A 17,515-nucleotide genomic window follows, 5' to 3' on the forward strand; every position below is an offset into this window, starting at 1 on the left:
TAAGTTAACATCCACCTCAATACACAGAAATAGCCAATGTGAGACCCTCATCAAATAAAACAGCCCCAATCCTGTCTGGTCATTTCTGGTTTAATGGCTCTCTGTGCCTGCTTTACAGTCCAGAAAACTGCTTATGTGCTAGCTGATGATTACCCAAAATCTGGTATTTCTGCTTTTGAAATAAGTTATCAAAGTTTGAGATTTATGGGTAAATTCTGTGAAATGTTAACTGATGATTTTGTGAACTGGACACAGGAGAAACAAGCTGCCAGACACTCACATTTTTGTCAGAGTATTCCACTGACATGGTAGCTATCAAAATCTGGTTCCCTTCTTGAGAGATACACAGCGTTTGTGTGGCATAGGCAAATGTCAGCTTGGGGTTCACAGCCAAAACACATTTAGCTCACATGAGCAGAAAGCCTAGTAGTGTAACCCTTTGTTCTTCAGCTAAGAAATACACTTTAAAAACCGGTCTGAGTGTAGAATGAATTACAGGGAAAGACAAAAATATATATTTTAGTGCTCAAGCTATTACTGGAAACAGAATGTCAATGTGTGTGCTGCCTCCAAAGGCCTGTATGCACATTGGGTAACGGAAGTAGAGAATCAGCTCCTCACATTTATTTACATAAGAATATAAACCAAGGAACTTTCAGGTCATTCATGTGAGCTCTCTCTGTTGCATTCTTTCAGGCTTGTGGGTTTTGTTTTCTTCTTTAGAAGATTAGGAAGCATAAGGAAAAACATTAAGACTCCAAATTAGAAATTTTGGGATACCACTGCCTGTCCTTGGAACACAGTTCTACCCTTGATGACTTGACTAGAAGCAGAATTTACAAATTCTATGCTAGTATAGGCAGCTGTAGTTATTGCTATATTTTTAAAAAATAAAATTATCCCACTGTCTCCTATTAAACAGACTATTATTTTAGAAGAATGATAGCTCTTCATTTTTTTTGGCAAACAAATGCAAACAACAGCAAATCGGTATTTAACTCTGTGATAGCATCAACAAATCAAGTATGATACATCTTAGTGCAGTTTTCTTTTGCATGTATCTGTGTCTGGTTTTCTGCCTACAAAAATGAAAAGCAGATTCAAAAAAAGATGAAAAGCAGAAAAGCAAAAGTGGTGTGAGGCTTCCCTAAAGGAAATGTTCCAGAGGAAGAAGGGGAATGCAGTAATGAACCAGTCTGTTCTCCCCTAATTACTTTGTGCTTCCCATCTTCATAATTACCTGTGTGGAAGGGCTCTGGTTTGTCTTGGCTGATTCTAGAGCTCTAGGCTTACCTGGCAGTGGAAACCCTTACAAACTGAGCAAAAGCAGCAGCTCCTTCTGGCTTGGAGCAGTCAGTAAGACATGTTATCTATGTATCAGGTACTTCTTGATGTGGTTCTAAGATTCCTAAACTAAAACCAATTGGAATCTTGAAAGGTAAATCTAAAACTAATACAAATATTCTTTAAACTGTTTAAATAGGATATTTTATGGCCTTGTATTTTTTCAAACTTTTTCATACTTGGCATCATGGACAGAAAACATTTGTTCCTCTTAGCAACAGAGGCGACTAAAAGCCCTGCATTTCCCTTTGCAGCCAAAGCCTCTCTCATCTCCTCTTTGCTTCTGAGGAAGCTCTTGTTCAAAACATCTAGAGCAGCTGTTATCTCTTACCACAGAGGACTTGCTTACTTGACTGTAGATGACAGAGGCATAATCAGCTTTTTGTTTTCCTATTTTTTTTCTACAGAAAACAAAGGCATGATTTAGAGAACTTTCCATTGCACTGGGAAATGTAGATTCTCATAGCATGCCATATGTCTTAAAAAACCCCACAAACAAAGAGCTTTTTGTTTATTTTTCTGTGATGATCCCCTGTGGTGTGAGGCTCTGTGATAGAAGGTCTGTTTGGTGATTTTGTTTCCACCTTTGATTCAGTCCTGTAACTGACTGCATGTGTTTGAGAGAGGTCTCCACTGATGTGGAAATGCAGAAGCTCTTTATCATAGTCCGCAGTGAGCATTATGAGTCCTGCAAGACCAAGGAACACGAGAGAGCATTTTGGAGAGGTGTATGTTGATCACTTAGTAATTTACTTCTGAACACAAATATATAAAAATATCTATGTAATATGTCTTGCATTTGTTAGAGCATTTCTGTCCCAGCATTCAGTTGCTGGTCTTGAAATTCAAAAGTTTGAAGTTTTAAGACTTGAATCTTAAACTTGAAACATGACTCAATCATACTGAAGTCATCAAGGTTACTTGTATTCGGTGTGAACAGTAACAGTAGAGTGTCACCTAGTCAGGAAATTTATCTTGTAACAATAATGGACGCAAATTCTCAGTCATTCACATCAGTATAAATCAGGAGTGACTTCGATTAAGTTAGGAGAATTACATCTGTGAAAAGTGCCATGAGAGGAGAATGAGATCTGCTTTATTTACTTTTGGAACAATTCATTGTTTGAAATGGGCATTTTTGGCTATGTATACTCTAATAGGATTTTAAATTGTCAGACTGAGTTAAAATAACTGCTTTTAATATGCTTAGGATGTTTTTAATAGTGCACTTATTTTCTAAGTGCTGTATGTTCCTCCTTATAGAAAACAAAACAAAATGTTAAGATCATCAAACCAGTTACGACAAAATGTGGCTGCTCCTTATATTTTTATATATATAAAAACATATGTTGTGCAAGCCAGGTAAGAATAACAAACATTGGTAATAAGCCTAATATGAAAGTGGTTGTTACTATAGCATGAAAATTAGTGTCTCTGTCTCTTGAAATTAGAAAATCTCTAGGGAACAAAAAGACATATCACAGAAAAATTCAAACTGAGCTTTACCAGGTCGTCTGATCTTGTTGGTAAAGCTTTTGTTTCTTCCCCCATAATCATCTTCTGCTTTGCCTGCATTAGGCATCCCACATGCTGTGGGTGTTGGAGGGAGGAGTGATTTTGTCAGAATCAACTTACCATTTCTCAAATGATGTCACTGACACCCTGAGCTGCATTTTGGGTACATGGTGGAAGTATGTAGGTCCCAGAGGATTTAATTCAGTATTCCCTGTATTTTTCCAGGTAAGGAAATTGCGTTGCACAGATAAAGAGAAACAGGTCTTGGTGAAGAAAGTGTTAGAAGAAAGGGTAATTTGGGCTGCATTATACCATAGTTCTAATAGAAACATTAATCTATGCTACCTCAGCAGTGTGAATAAATTGCTGCTCAAGCTGGGGCCAATATGTTGGTATGAATTCTCCCTGCCCTTGTTTTAAATTTTCTATGTGTTGTACTTGTGAACTAGAATACCCTGAAGAGGCTGGAGGTTTCAGCAGAGTGGCCATTTGAGAACCTGTGGAACCCTGGAACCACAAACCTAGGGAGGATTGGTACTGCCATGGCCCCACTGCCCCTCATGGGGCACACCTGGGCTGCACAGCCTCATGAACAAGGCCAGCTGTGTGAGGCACCTGGAAGATGCTCTCCAAAGCAGTGTTCACAGAATCACTAAGGTTGGAAGGGATCTTCAAGATCATCAAGCCCAACCATTAATCCAGCAGCACCATGTCCCCTAAACCATGTCCTGAAGCACCACATCCACATGTTTTTTGAACACTTTCAGAGATGGTGACCCCACCACCACCCTGGGCAGCCTGTTCCAATACTTGACCACCCTCTCGGTGAAGAAATTTTTCTTAATATCCAATCTAAACCTCCCCTGGCGCAACTTGAGGCCATTTTCTCTTGTCCTATCACTAGTTACTTGAGGGAGAAGACACCAGCACCCTCGTCGCCACAACCCCCTTTCAGGTAGTTGTAGAGAGCGGTAAGGTCTCCCCTCAGCCTCCTCTTCTCCAGACTAAACAACCCCAGTTCCCTCAGCCGCTCCTTATAAGACATGTGCTCCAGACCCCTCACCAGCTTTGTTGCCCTTCTCTGGACACGCTCCAGCACCTCAGCATCCTTCTTGTAGTGAGGGGCCCAAAACTGAACACAGGATTCAAGGTGCAGCCTCACCAGTGCCGAGTACAGGGGCACAATCACTTCCCTCCTCCTGCTGGCCACGCTATTTCTGATACAGGCCAGGATGCTGTTGGCCTTCTTGGCCACCTGGGCACACAGCCGGCTCATATTCAGCCGGCTGTTGACCAGCATCCCCAGGTCCTTTTCTGCCAGGCAGCTCTCCAGCCACTCCTCCCCAAGCCTGTAGCGTTGCATGGGGTTGTTTTGACTGAAGTGCAGGACCTGGCACTTGGCCTTATTAAACCTCATACAGTTGACCTCAGCCCATCGATCCAGCCTGTCCATATCCCTCTGCAGAGCCCTCCTACCCTCCAGCAGATCAACACTCCCACCCAGCTTGGTGTCATCTGCAAACTTACTGAGGGAGCACTTGATTCCCTCATCCAGATCATCAATAAAGATATTGAACAAGACCGGCCCCAGAAGTGATTCCTGGGGAACACCACTTGAGACCGGCCACCAGCCGGATTTAACGCCATTCACAACTCTCTGGGCTCAGCCAGCCAGCCAGTTCTTTACCCAGCAAAGAGTAAACCTGTCCAAGCCATGAGCCGCCAGTTTCTCCAGGAGAATGCTGTGGGAGATGCTGTCAAAGGCTTTACTAAAGTCCAGGTAGACAATGTCCACAGTCTTTCCCTCACCCACTAGGTGGGTCACCTGGTCATAGAAGGAAGCAGGCAGTAAGAAAAAACTAGGGCTGTACTCACTGAGAGTCTCTACTCTCTGTAGGCACATCCCAGTGAAGTCAGCAAAAGTTACAAAGCACCTTTTCAGGACACTATCAAATCAGTCATTGCTGCTTTTTGCAGTCCGCAGCTACTGAATTAATTTTACTTGGGTCCAGTCAGCTTTTTTATCAAGGTGCATTCAGGAAAAAGTAGGGCACTAGCTTTGACTGCATTAGACCAAGTGATACATTAGATACTGGGATGCTAGTAAGAAATATAAATCTCCTTGGGAATGAAGAATATATTACTTCTCTGAAACTGTGATAAATTTTTGACAGGATTCATGTAAGATACATTTCTGAACTCTGCCCATGTTTTTAGTGACCCTGATCATACTAATCACATGTCATGTCTGCAGAAGTGGATGTGCTGTCACAGGCATGGGGAACTGAGGAATTTGCCTTGGAGGCACTAATTTTTGTCACGTTTTAATTGACAAAATGCTTCTCTTGGTATCCCTATGCCCTGTCCTAAATCTTTTAGAACTATAGTAGGTGCCTGTATTGGGTTTGTATGGCAAGGTTTTGGGTGGATGTGGGTGCTACAAGAGTGGCTTCTGTGAGAAGCTGCTAGAAGTGTCCCGTATGTCTGACAGAGCCAATACCAGCTGGCTCCAAAACAGACCTGCCTCTGGCTGAGGCCGAGCCCACCAGTGACAGTGGTGGTGCCTCTGGGACGACAATTTTAAGAAGGAAAAAAAGAAACCCAACCTGTGCAACTGCAGCCAGAGAGAGAAGTGAGAATGTGTGAGGAACACCCCTGCAGACACCAAGATCGGTGAAGAAGGAGGAGGATGAGGTGCTGAGATTCCCCGGCAGCCCGTGGTGAAGCCCATGGAGCTCCACGGGGGGAGCAGATCTCCACCTGCAGCCTGGGGAGGGCCCCACGCTGGAGCAGGGGGATGCCCAAAGGAGACTGTGACCCTGTGGGAGGCCCATGCTGGAGCAGGCTCCTGGCCGGGCCTGTGGGACCCATGGAGAGAGGAACCCAGGCTGGAGCAGCTTTGGTGGCAGGACCTGTGACCCCATGGGGGACCTAGGCTGGAGCAGCCTGTTTCTGAAGGACGGCACCCGTGGGGGACCCAGGCTGGAGCAGTTCTTGAAGAACTGCACCCTGTGGGAAGGACTTATGTTGGAGAAGTTTGTGGAGGACTGTCTCTTGTGGAAGGAACCCCAGGCTGGAGGAGGGGAGGGGTGTGAGGGATCCTACCCCTGAGGAGGAAGGAGCGGCAGAGGCAAGGTGTGATGAACTGACAGCAACCCCAATTCCCTGTCCCCCTATGCCGCTCAGGGGAGGAGGGAGAGAAAATTGGAAGTGAAGTTAATCCTGGGAAGAAGGGAGAGGTGTAAGATTTAGTTTTATTTCTCATTAGCCTACTCCAATTTGATTGGTAGTAAACTAAATTAATTTCCCCAAGTCGAGTGTGTTTTGCCCGTGATGGTAATTGGTGAGTGATCTCTCCCTGTCCTTATCTCAACCCACGAGCCTTTGGTTGTATTTTCTCTCCCCTGTCCAGCTGAGGAGGAGCGTGATAAAGCAGCTTTGGTGGGACCCTGGTGTGCAGCCAGGGTCAACCCATCACTGTGCCTAATAGGGATATGCTCCAGGGTTGATATAGGATGTACTTTTTTCCCCCCTACTTCTCCATTAACAATAATAATAACCTGTCAGCACAAGGCATTTTAGAACTTCTGTTTTATTTTCTTTAGATTTATTTCCGTTTTAGACTTTCCAACTGTGTGGTTTCATCCTTGAAGCCATTTTTTTAAACTACAAACTACCCAAATTTACATGATTAGCAGTATCTGTGATGGAAAAGTGAAAAGAAAGACCGAATACAAAGGGATGCATATCCATTTCCTTGGTGATTCTAGCACTGATCCTTTAAAATTGTGGTGTAACACCTGGATGAGGTTATAAAAGATCTAAGGTGGTTAATGATAATTACACATAAAAATCTACATGGCTAGATGGTGTTCATAGCGAATCATGAACAAAGACTTTTCACTCATCTCTAGTTTTAAAAAAAGCCCCAAACAAAAAAATATAGTGCAGTCCGAAGTGCAGACTGGCTCTCTGCCCATCACTTTGCCCAATTGTTCCACTTCTGTTTCTCATACTTCACCAAAGATTGGCTCTTGTTTCAGTCAGTAATAATTGATTTGGCTGATCTGGCTTCTGCTAGTCGATGCCAGTAGTTATTTTAATACAGCGTTTGAGCAGGGGTAAGGGAAGCCTGACAATCCATATAATATATATACAGACTTGACATCTGTCTTTCAAATCTTTGGTATCTAGAATTGCTCTTCTTTGTACACAATTTGTGTTCTACTTTGTTGTGTCAGGTCGACATAATTTTCCTTCTTCTGTTTGCTGTGTGGTGGGTTCCTCTAACAAACATTTCATGCCAACTCAGGAAAAAAAATTACTTCCTGGAAGGCAAGGTGTTGAGAGACCTGTATGGTGCTGGTAAAACAGAGACTGCAAACTGTACAGGACAGACTCATTTCAAAAGAGGTGTATGCCAAAGAAAAACCAAAAGTGATATTTGCGCTAATTTGTATTTTTCATTATTAAGCACTTCCCTGGCTTTGTCAGTGCTGCAACAGAAAGCAAAAACAACAACTAAAAAGAGCAATTTCTACAGTTGTGTCTAGTGAACCCCAAGGTGCTGGTTTAATGGGAAAAGAATAAATTGTTTGGTTTTTTCCAACAGTTTAAAATCCAAAGCTCTACAGGTGACAATGTTTTTCTTATTTCACTTGGCTGGTTTCATGTAATACTGTTTTTAATATTAATATTGCCATTTACTGGCTATGGAAACAGCTATCAGTATGCAGAAGATTAAATAAAGCAATAGAAAGAGTGCACAGTAAATAAGTATAGGAAGATGTAACCGATAGAGTAGCTATGATGTCCCAGTAAATAAAATTCAGAGCAGTATTTTCTGCTGTGGGCTAGTTCTTCAGCACTCTGACCTTGATACTCGATACAGCAGGTGTAGGTTAGCCTATGTATTATCCATCATTCTCACGTGCACTTAAGAAAGTTGTCTCAGAAAAGAGATACTTTTTTTTTTTTTAATTTTTCCCCTGAGGTTTGTGTTACCTAGTGTTATACCGATAGTTGTAACAGGTATGCAGATTTCAGTATACAGAACCTGACTTACGAGGGTACAGCAAATAAAACCGAGTGACTGGGCAGTAAAATGGCAGATGAAATTCAGTGTGAGCAAATGTGAAAATGGGAAGCATCTTCGCATGGGAAAGAAACATTATCTTTGGTTTATCTGTGCGTATGTGTTAACTATAAACCTTCTGCTCCTCAGTCTCCTTCCCAGGTCTGTGCAGAGGGCTCTGAAGGGGAAGGCAAGCAGGAAGGTAGTTTCTTCTGAAGGCATGTCAGGTACCTGACATTTGAATTGGGCTCCTTTCCTGGGAAGGGCTGTCTAACGGGATGAGGAGAACTTTAGAGCAAAAGCCTGATTTTAGAATGGAACGAGTCTGATACGGTTTGGAGCTTCGGGAGCATATGCTGAGCTCTCTCCGCTGCTGCTTAAGCTATAGGAGCATTCAAACCATGCACATTGCTGTCCTACACCCTACAGCTGTCATCTTCCTTATTGCTTGTAAATGGTATGATCTAGCATTGCTCTAAGTCATTGTCTGTCCTTCTCTTGCCTTCAGGATATATCTGCTGAGGCCTGGACTGTCTGATCCAAAACTGACTGACTGTGGTGGGGATATTTGCCATGAATGAAAAAGGATTTGCATAGTCACAAAAAAATGGAAGTACAGGCTACTAGGCTGATTTTGAAGAATAGTTTCAACGGTTAGAAGAAAAAATGTCTTACTGGATAGCTGAGGAGACACAAGCAGTGCTTTCGTGTGTGCTCTGTCTTCTATCTACAGGCATTGTGCAGTAGTTGAACTCAATGATTCATAAAGCTAAACTTCAAAAAGGGAATTTCACTAGCTCTTAAAAGTTTAATACAAGGATTTTCAAATCTTATGCATTTATGGCTAAAAATCCTAGATGCTGGGGAAAAAGCCATTGACATTACATGGACTTAAGTTTATACTCCACCAAGTCTTCATCAAACCTACTACACCACTAACTTTGTTTTCTCCTTCAGGAATCTTAGTGGTGGCTTTCAGTTTCACCATCAGATTAGAGGGCAATATCCTTAACAACATCAATCTTGGCTCTTAAATGAATTATAGAGGATATATAGTGAGATCTTTAGTATCTGAAGTGTGAACTTAAGGAGGACTGAACCAAGAAAACTGTAGACAACCTCTTTCTAGGAGAATGTGTTTTTAGAATTTCAAAGAATGGAAACTTTAGTCTTAGAATTTCCTAAATGCCTGTGTTCAGTGCTGGATTTTTGACTTACTTTCTGTACTCACTATGTCAAAATGGCAGGTGTAAAATGTAAGTTCTGAATTACTATGTTGAATAAATGAGCATTTCACACCTTCCCATGAGTCCTCAACAGAGCATCTGTGTGATGAGGGTTCAGCCTGTCTGCAGCATCTTGCAGAGACCCAGCACAGCTTGTCCAGCTCCCAGGCGGAGTCCATTAGAATGCAGTGATGTGTCAGTGCCACACTCGAACAGGCTCACAAAGCTGTCCTAAAGCACAATGGCTTTGAATGAAGCCTGACAGGCAGATAACTTGAGTGCAGGGTAGGACAAATACAGAGCTGTGCAAAAAATGGCAGAGACATGTTTTAAATTTAGATTCATGTTCGAGTCCACGTGGATTTTACTTCACTTGCTTAAAAATCTTTTATCTGGGGGATAGAGATTGGATGCAGCCATTATTCAAGAAAGGCCTTTTTTTAATGCTAATGCATGGAGGCACATTAGGAATAAGGATAAGCTAATATAATTCTCAGGTAAAGAACTCTGTATCTATGGACTGTATTGTTTGGTGGTTCTGCTTGCGATTTGCACCATACCCTGAAATCCATACTTGTCTTTTGCTTCATATCAAGTCCCGATCTATTATAAAGCAGCACATTCTTACTGCTTCTTTTCAAGCTCTTGCTGACAGTTACAAGAATAGTTCAGAGCTGCTCTGAGCAAGGGATGCTTTTCTGGAATCTCTTTCTGTGGGAAGTTTCAGCAGGAATTGAAGGCAGAATGTCCTTGTGTGGTTGCCCAGGATAAAGGGAGGGCTGTTGCTCTGCCAAACACGTACAGTAATTCATAAAAAAAACAAATTGCATGGATATTTTTGAAAATGTACGAAAAATATATGTGCAGTATGTCACCTTTCCAGGCACGGTGCCAGTCTACTGAGTTCTTCTGGGCTTCTGTCTTCTACAGAAAATCATAAATTAGAACAGTGAAGGCAAAACAAGAAAAAGGGAGAGAGGGAGGGAAAAGAAGGGGGAGAAGGTGGTGGTTTTTTTTTGGCATCGTAATCTTATACGTGCCCCTGTTCATAAAACTAAGGGGCTGACTTCTCTGTTCTCTAAGCTGCACTGTGCTATCCCTTGGTGTGGAGTATATGATCAGGGGCTTTGCTAAGGATTCAGCTATGTGCAGCTGAATTGAGTTTTCGTTGATGTTGATTTTAATCTAGTTGCAGTCATGATATGTGTTAATCGCAACCTGACTACCGTACCGGGTCTTGGCATGCTCTGTATGTGAGGGAATTCAGCTGGAGATGGTTCTATAGGTAGTTGATTTTCAGTCTGGACTTCTCTCTGTTCTTCTGTAAGAGCATGCAACAGTTGGAGTGGAATGTGGAAACTTGCCCAGAAATTTTTAGAGTGAAGTTAATACCTGCAGAAAACATCCTGCTGACAGAGGTTTCCCAACCCTTTTCCAGTAGAGAAGACTCTTTAAAAAGTTTTTATAAACTATGCTTAATGTCTTCAACTTTTGTACAAGGTGTTTGGTATTTAACTTGGAAGCCCCTGGGTTTACAGAAAAGCCACAGTTCCTTTTCCTGTGTATTCCAGTTAACTGGGCTACAGGCTATTAAAAGTTACTGTTTCTCTTCCACATTTGTGTGTTCTCCAAGAAAATTATGGTATCTAGCCTAATTAATACATGAATATGAAACGCTCTGAAAAGCTAAAACTGAATTTAGTCAAAGTAGCAGCAGTAATGCGGCATGCTACATAAACACACACCGCAGAACCAGAGCAGCAATACCAGTTTGAGGGGGAGCTGCTGGGCTCTCATCCCATCCGTACACTTCCTGCCCAGACCACACGCCTCCACCAGTCCCACACCTGCGAGATCCTCCAGTGGTTGTGGGGACAGTTGAACTGAAGAACATAGCTGAGGAAATATAATTGTAATAGTATGATCTGACTGTTTATTAATTTCTCACTTTAAAAAATGGCAGTATTGTAAATTGAGAGCCAATGAATTTGTCACCATGCCCTCAAAAGTTAGAAATTGCTTGATTTGTGGTTGCCCGCTGAACCTTAGTTCTTCCCCCAGCATTTCTGGTTGAGTCTCTAACTGCACAATGGCATCCAGTGTCTGCCATGCTTCTTGTGGTGGAGAAGTTGCACATAGAAACAGATAAGAGGGAAGGTTTCTTGTGCCTCTCTAATTCTGGTATGTGCTATTGGGTGACTTTGCTGCGTCCTTTAATGTAGCTATTTGTGTGTGTGTGTATAAATTAAAAATAGCTTTATAGAAATAACTTTAAAGCCCTGGAATATTTAATAGCAAGCAATTCCTTTCTAGAAAACATTTGTAACAGCTTATAAAATGTAATCAACAGTGAATTGTTCTCCTGCTTTTGAATTCTTTAGGTGGCTTTAAAAATAATAGCTTTAAGGATATTGGAAATGGCAGCATGAAGTGATTCTTTCCTGTTGAATAGCTACTAAAATAAACAATTCCAACTGTATTAAAAATATGAAAAGCCTACCACTTGAGCTGTGTGAAAGCACCTTCGTTTAATCTTGTATTTGCTTTGACATATATAAACACAATGTATTTTACTGAGATTTAAAGATTAAACATCAAAGTTCTTCAAAATGAGATCCTAATGATGTACTGTTTTACTATATCTACAGTCAGAGGTGTTCATCTTAACTCAGTTTCTGAGAAATGCTAAATAGTAGGGGTTTATCTCACCTTTATTTGATGCTACTTTTTTATTTTCACCAAGCAGTAAACACTATAGTAGAGGCCAAATATAAAGAATCTGTGAATAAATATTTTTTTAAAATAGCACTTATAAATCTATAAATTTTAAAAGGATAATAAATTGTGGAATACAGTTTAAAATGTTGTTTAAATAGTAGACAATACCACATCTGTTGCAACCAGATAAAACTTGATTTAAAGAAGTTTATATAATCACTGGAGATCGTAAAAATGTCAACTGTTTTTAATGGTTTTAGGGAAATTAGGATGTATTTCCCCAACCCATATTTTCCTAGGAAAATTGTGGGTGAGGGTGTTTTTGAGATATCAAAAGATAAAAGATACTATTCACTTTTAATTTCTTCATAATGAAGCCTAAAAGTGGTGACTAAACTTAAAAGTGGTTTAATAATTATTAAAAATATTTGGGCCCTGATGCAATGTTTCGATCCAAGGCTAAATAAATAAATAAATAAATTAGTCTTTTTACTAAAATCTCTTTATTAGGCTTGCATGTCACAAGAGTATCATCTTTGTCAAACAGAGCGGCTGGGTAGAACAAATCCTGGCATTACAATCCCAAGTCTTTGTGGAGAGCCATAGGATAAATCTGTAGCAATATAACAGATTCCCACAGCTGTGATGATTATATGGTATGCTGCAAAATTTATACAACACTATGCTTAAACAATATAGCAGAATGAAGTTGTAATACAAGTCAAAAGTAGATACCCAATACAAACAGGCTTCCATAATAAAATATTTCCCACAGCTTTCTTGCTTTCATAACATGCATATTTGTAAATAATTAATTTTAGTGAATGAATGTTAATTACCGTAGATCAAAACAAGCCTCTGAAAGTTCAGAACTAGATTTTAAGTAGAGTTTGTTGACATTAATATGAGGCATATTTTAGATAATATTCCTTGTACAGCTAAACTTTGCGGTGTTACTGGCATTCTTGTCCTGCCACATATTGCTGCCTTAACTCTATGAGCTCCAGGGATGGTTTACATGTTGTTTGTAGCTGAGATGGGTTAGTAAAATACGTTCAGCAGTCTTGACCTGTCTAGGGTTCTGAGGAAATGCCTTATCTGGGGGTATAAAGGAATGATTGGACACCAAAATTTGGCGAACTGGTACTTGGTCCTCATAGACTTCTCTCTGGGAAGGGGAAACCATGCTTCAAGCTGCAGTGTTTGCAAAGCCACCACCTCAAACCTTGCTTGCTATCCCTTAAAAAAAACCAACCAAACAAACAAAAAATCACAAAGCCCTACCAAAGGTTAAAGAATAGACATATTTGTCTAGAATCTCTACCACCTCAGCTTTGCAAAGCACAATTTGAATCTTAAAAGATTCAAATCTTAAAAGCAGATTCACATTCCTTTTACAGGCTATTTTAACCTGCACATACGGTGAACAGGGTCCTGCTAACCCTTTGTTGGCTGCAGCAATTTACAGTGTATCAGTCTGAACATGCTGATGAGTAGTCCTTCTCCCAGAAACATGAATGACAGTCTGCCATAACTCTTATAAAGAAATTGTTATAAATTCTGTATTTTCATTAAACAGTTATACAGTAATATACATATCTGACTACACTGGTCCTCCCCAAAAAACACAATAGGATGGGCTTTTCTGTTCTTTTTTGGTTTCTGCTGATTGCTTGTGGGTAGCACAGTCTTCTTCCATCTCACATTCCAGCAGACCGCCACCAATATCAGCAAGATCAGGATCATGCCACGGATGTCCTTGGCCCTTGTTATCAGGCCAAAAATAATATCAACATAATCTAGTGGTGCCAAGATTGTAGCAAGCTATAAAGACATATATTTGGTTGGGAAATTGACTCTGTGACTCTGAATAGGGATGATGATGATGATGATGATGATAGTTGTTTGGAAGGTGCCCAGTGGTGGTTGCACGGTAGAGGAGTACTGCTCTGTGTCCTTCAGAACTCACTGGGTATATAACTAGCTTGTCACTGTTGCAATGCTGGTTTGCATTTAGGAATCTCCTTATCAGGTGCAAAACTGGTATAAGTGTTTGTAAATACAATCTAGGCCAATTTCTAATGTGCATTATCACAAAACCCATTACACTGGCAGAGTTGGTACAGATCATAACCTTTGTTCAGAGTAGGGTTTGTATGTATGATGGTGGAGACTGAAAAACTTGTGTGTTACTTAAAAATAATATATATTAAAAAAGATTGCAAGTCTTCTGCTACCCTGAAAAGATATGAGTAGAAAGAATGCATTCAGCAGCCTGCATTGACATAAGCATCAATGGAGAATGACTATTAATTTGTTGTGTGTCTCAAAGAATATTACATTATCTGGGCTGCTCTTCCAGTATAGTCCCAGCTTCATTCTGTGCAACTGCCGAGTGTGGATGAACAGGGTTTCTGTTCTGACTTGAAATAAATCTTCTTGAGCACTAGTTTCTACTTTTGGAAAACCAGGAAGAGTACTCACTGGACTTTCTACTTGCCAGGCATGTTTGATGCATCCCTCCTTACTGCACAGCGCAGAGACTTTTGTTATTCCTCTTCAAACCCCTGTGATTTATACCAGCTAACACCTTTCTGACAGTGCGTGGAGGCCCATAGCTTGCTCATAAACCAAATGCCATCCTGCATGTCAAAAACTAAGAGAAAAAGGAAAAAAGGGTAAGAATTTTACATCAGAGGACATTTAAAGAATAATATGTCACAGGGCTAGTATATCTTGGCTAACATCCCTCTCCTGAACTATTTTAGTGGCTGTGTCTAACCCTCTGCTGGCTGTGCCACATTTTTATGGTTTGTTATGATGATAAAAAATGTGTCTATTACCTCTATCCAGAATTTGGAGAGTATATTTAGGGACGATGCATAAAAACAGAGAAGCAAGTGAGTTCAGGTTAGAAATAATGTAAAAGCCATCATAAGTGTCTTGTGACAAGTATTTCTCATGCAACAGGGCCTTCTGGGAGCTGTGACTTGCCATGTACCCAGCTCCAAAGCTAAGCCAGACACTTCTGAGCTTCCCCAGGGGAGAGCAATCTCTGGGTGGGTAAGGCAAGTAAACTATTTGCAAATTGAGTGTAGCTAAAAGTCCTAGTCACTTCTGAAAGGACACTCAATAACCTGGTATCTAAATAAGCTTTAAATTTGTATTTTCTTCTTCACTTTCCTGCATTCTGTAGTTCCTGCTAGTTTCAGAATCTATTATAAAGTCATTGAGGAGGGAATGATTTTCTTTCAGGCCAAATATTAAAAATACTGGCAGAATCACTTGTATTTCATAATTAATGATCTTTCCAAGGAGTTTTAAAAACAAAACAATAAAAAACAATATCTTGTCAATTGTTTCTCTTCAAGTGATGATTAGCCGAAATGGACTCTTCATATGCTGAGTTGCAGGAAGAATATTAGAAGGAGGGGAAAAAAGCTGGATAAAGCAGATCAACTAGATTAGAAAGAGTCATCTTAGGTTTCACTTGTTACATCTGTGTAACTCTGAGAGGAACTGTATTAACAAAACCCAGGAACTTTCTGACCTAGCAGAGATGTGTAATAGAGAAATAAATAACAAGGAGACTCTCTGGGACCCTATCCTGAGCTCTGGTAAATAGGTATAACTGTCAGAGTTGTACTAAATTATAATGCCTGAGGATTGCTCTTTATTCTTTGCCTACTTGGTGCAGCTAAGTTTTGTCTTTTTTAAGTAACAAGGAAGCGACTTATTAGTCAAACGAAGAATATTTTTGATATGTATACCTTTTCCCCTCTGTAAGAAATGGACTAAAAAAAAAAATATGTCCAAAGTCACAAGATAGAATGTGCAAGAAATGAGGAAACTCAGAAGAAAAATGTCTGATTAGCATTTGTTCTCCTTTCCCTCTACTGTACAAAAAGAAACATTACAGATGTGATGCAGATGGTGGCCATAAAATCCCCAAACCAGGATACTGACCTGAGATCCATCTGACTTGGTCCTTGCACAAATCCTCAAAGAATGCTTGTTGCTGTAAATGGTCCTTCTAGGCATAATGGTGTAATTTCAGCCAAACTGTTGATAGAGGACAAAATGAAGTTGAGAACATTGCACCAGGATCACTACATCCGCAGTCCTATTTCTAAAGCTGACAGATTTTTAATAGGAGCATATCGAAACACAAGTTGCAGAGTTACAATGCATGAATTCCTGGCTTGCTTCCAAGGCAGATTACCTCTCCCAACATTTGTATCTTTCTTCTCATATTATGTAACAACAAAGCATTAATCATGCAAATATCAATATTTAATGATTTTGCTGTTAATGCCTGCAAAGCACTTTAGAGATGAAAAGTTCTCTATAAAACTAAATGTAGGATATTGACTCCTTGCCTTATCTAAGATGGATACAGAAGGGCTGAGAACCAGTTCATGTTATCTAGAAAGGCAGGTACCTGATGCTTCTGGTAGGAGGTGTAAAGTATCCACTCCGGACTCACTGAGCTCTGTGATAGTCTTTTCATTCACTTCAACCTGCTTTGGAAGTTAGCACTATAGAAACATTTGTATGGTAATGAGTATACAGCTCAAACCTCAAAATATACTAATCAGGTTAAAACCATGATTGGGAACATTTGGCCAGCTAGTTAGAATGTCATAATTGATGCTGCAGATACCATTGTTACCTCACACAATTGTATAAATGAAGATTTACTGAGGGACTGAGGAAAGAGGATGGTTGTAGAAAAGAAAGAAGTCAAGCACAAGTTTTTCCTGCATGTTATCATTGCTAAAAAAAAAAAAATCAATGTGGCCCTTATTAAGTGACAGGTGAGTCACAATCACTTTTCCTTAACTACCTCCTTTTTATTGAGGAGTTTCTTTTGGACAGGTTAGCAAGAGTTAAATGGCGACTTGTGAAACAATTGCTGATGATTAAGAGGCTCATGTACATGACTACTCTGGCAGAGTCTGGTAGTAAGCAATCACTAGGTAAGATGAACTCCTCAAAAGGAAAATATTTGTTTCTCCTGAGCCTTATTTGCTCCTTTTACTGTCTGTTTCTGTGTGTTATGGGAACAAGTTTAACTAAGAGATGAAGCATAGCAAAAGTTGTTTCCTAGGGTGTCATTTTTGTCAACATAATTCTCAGTTGTCTGCTGGCACATAGCGCTTTCCTCAACCATTAGAAAATTTGGGGAGAAAACATTCAATTCATATATTCTGGGATGAGGTTTATTTGGTAGAATCCTAGATTTTGCCACCTAGAGGAGGTCATGTTCTCTGTAAAACTGTCTGCTTAAATACCTTTCCCTACTCAGAAACCTATTATGCAAAATACTTAAACATGTGTTTACTTTTCAGTTTGTGCATAAATCTCCCCAATTCTTCTGAAACTTCTGCTGAAAAGCTATGGATGTGTTTTAAAACAGGCCTTTCAAAGTGAGGAGGTCTGTATCAAATTGGATGTGCAATGGACCTGCTTCACATGGTGAGCTTGGCTGCTTGTGTAGGGTTTTCAGTCACAAAGTTGCCTGGATTGGTGAATGTCTAGAAGCCTGCCAAAGCACAGCCCAAAGCAATAGGAGGGAAGATTGCAGCTAAAAATAGGAGCTGGCAGCCCAAAATCAAAAATAGTAGGGTGGGAATAT

The sequence above is a fragment of the Phaethon aethereus genome (genome assembly GCF_964289735.1).
Source record: "Phaethon aethereus genome assembly, chromosome: 15".
NCBI classification, from domain to species: Eukaryota; Metazoa; Chordata; class Aves; order Phaethontiformes; family Phaethontidae; genus Phaethon; species Phaethon aethereus.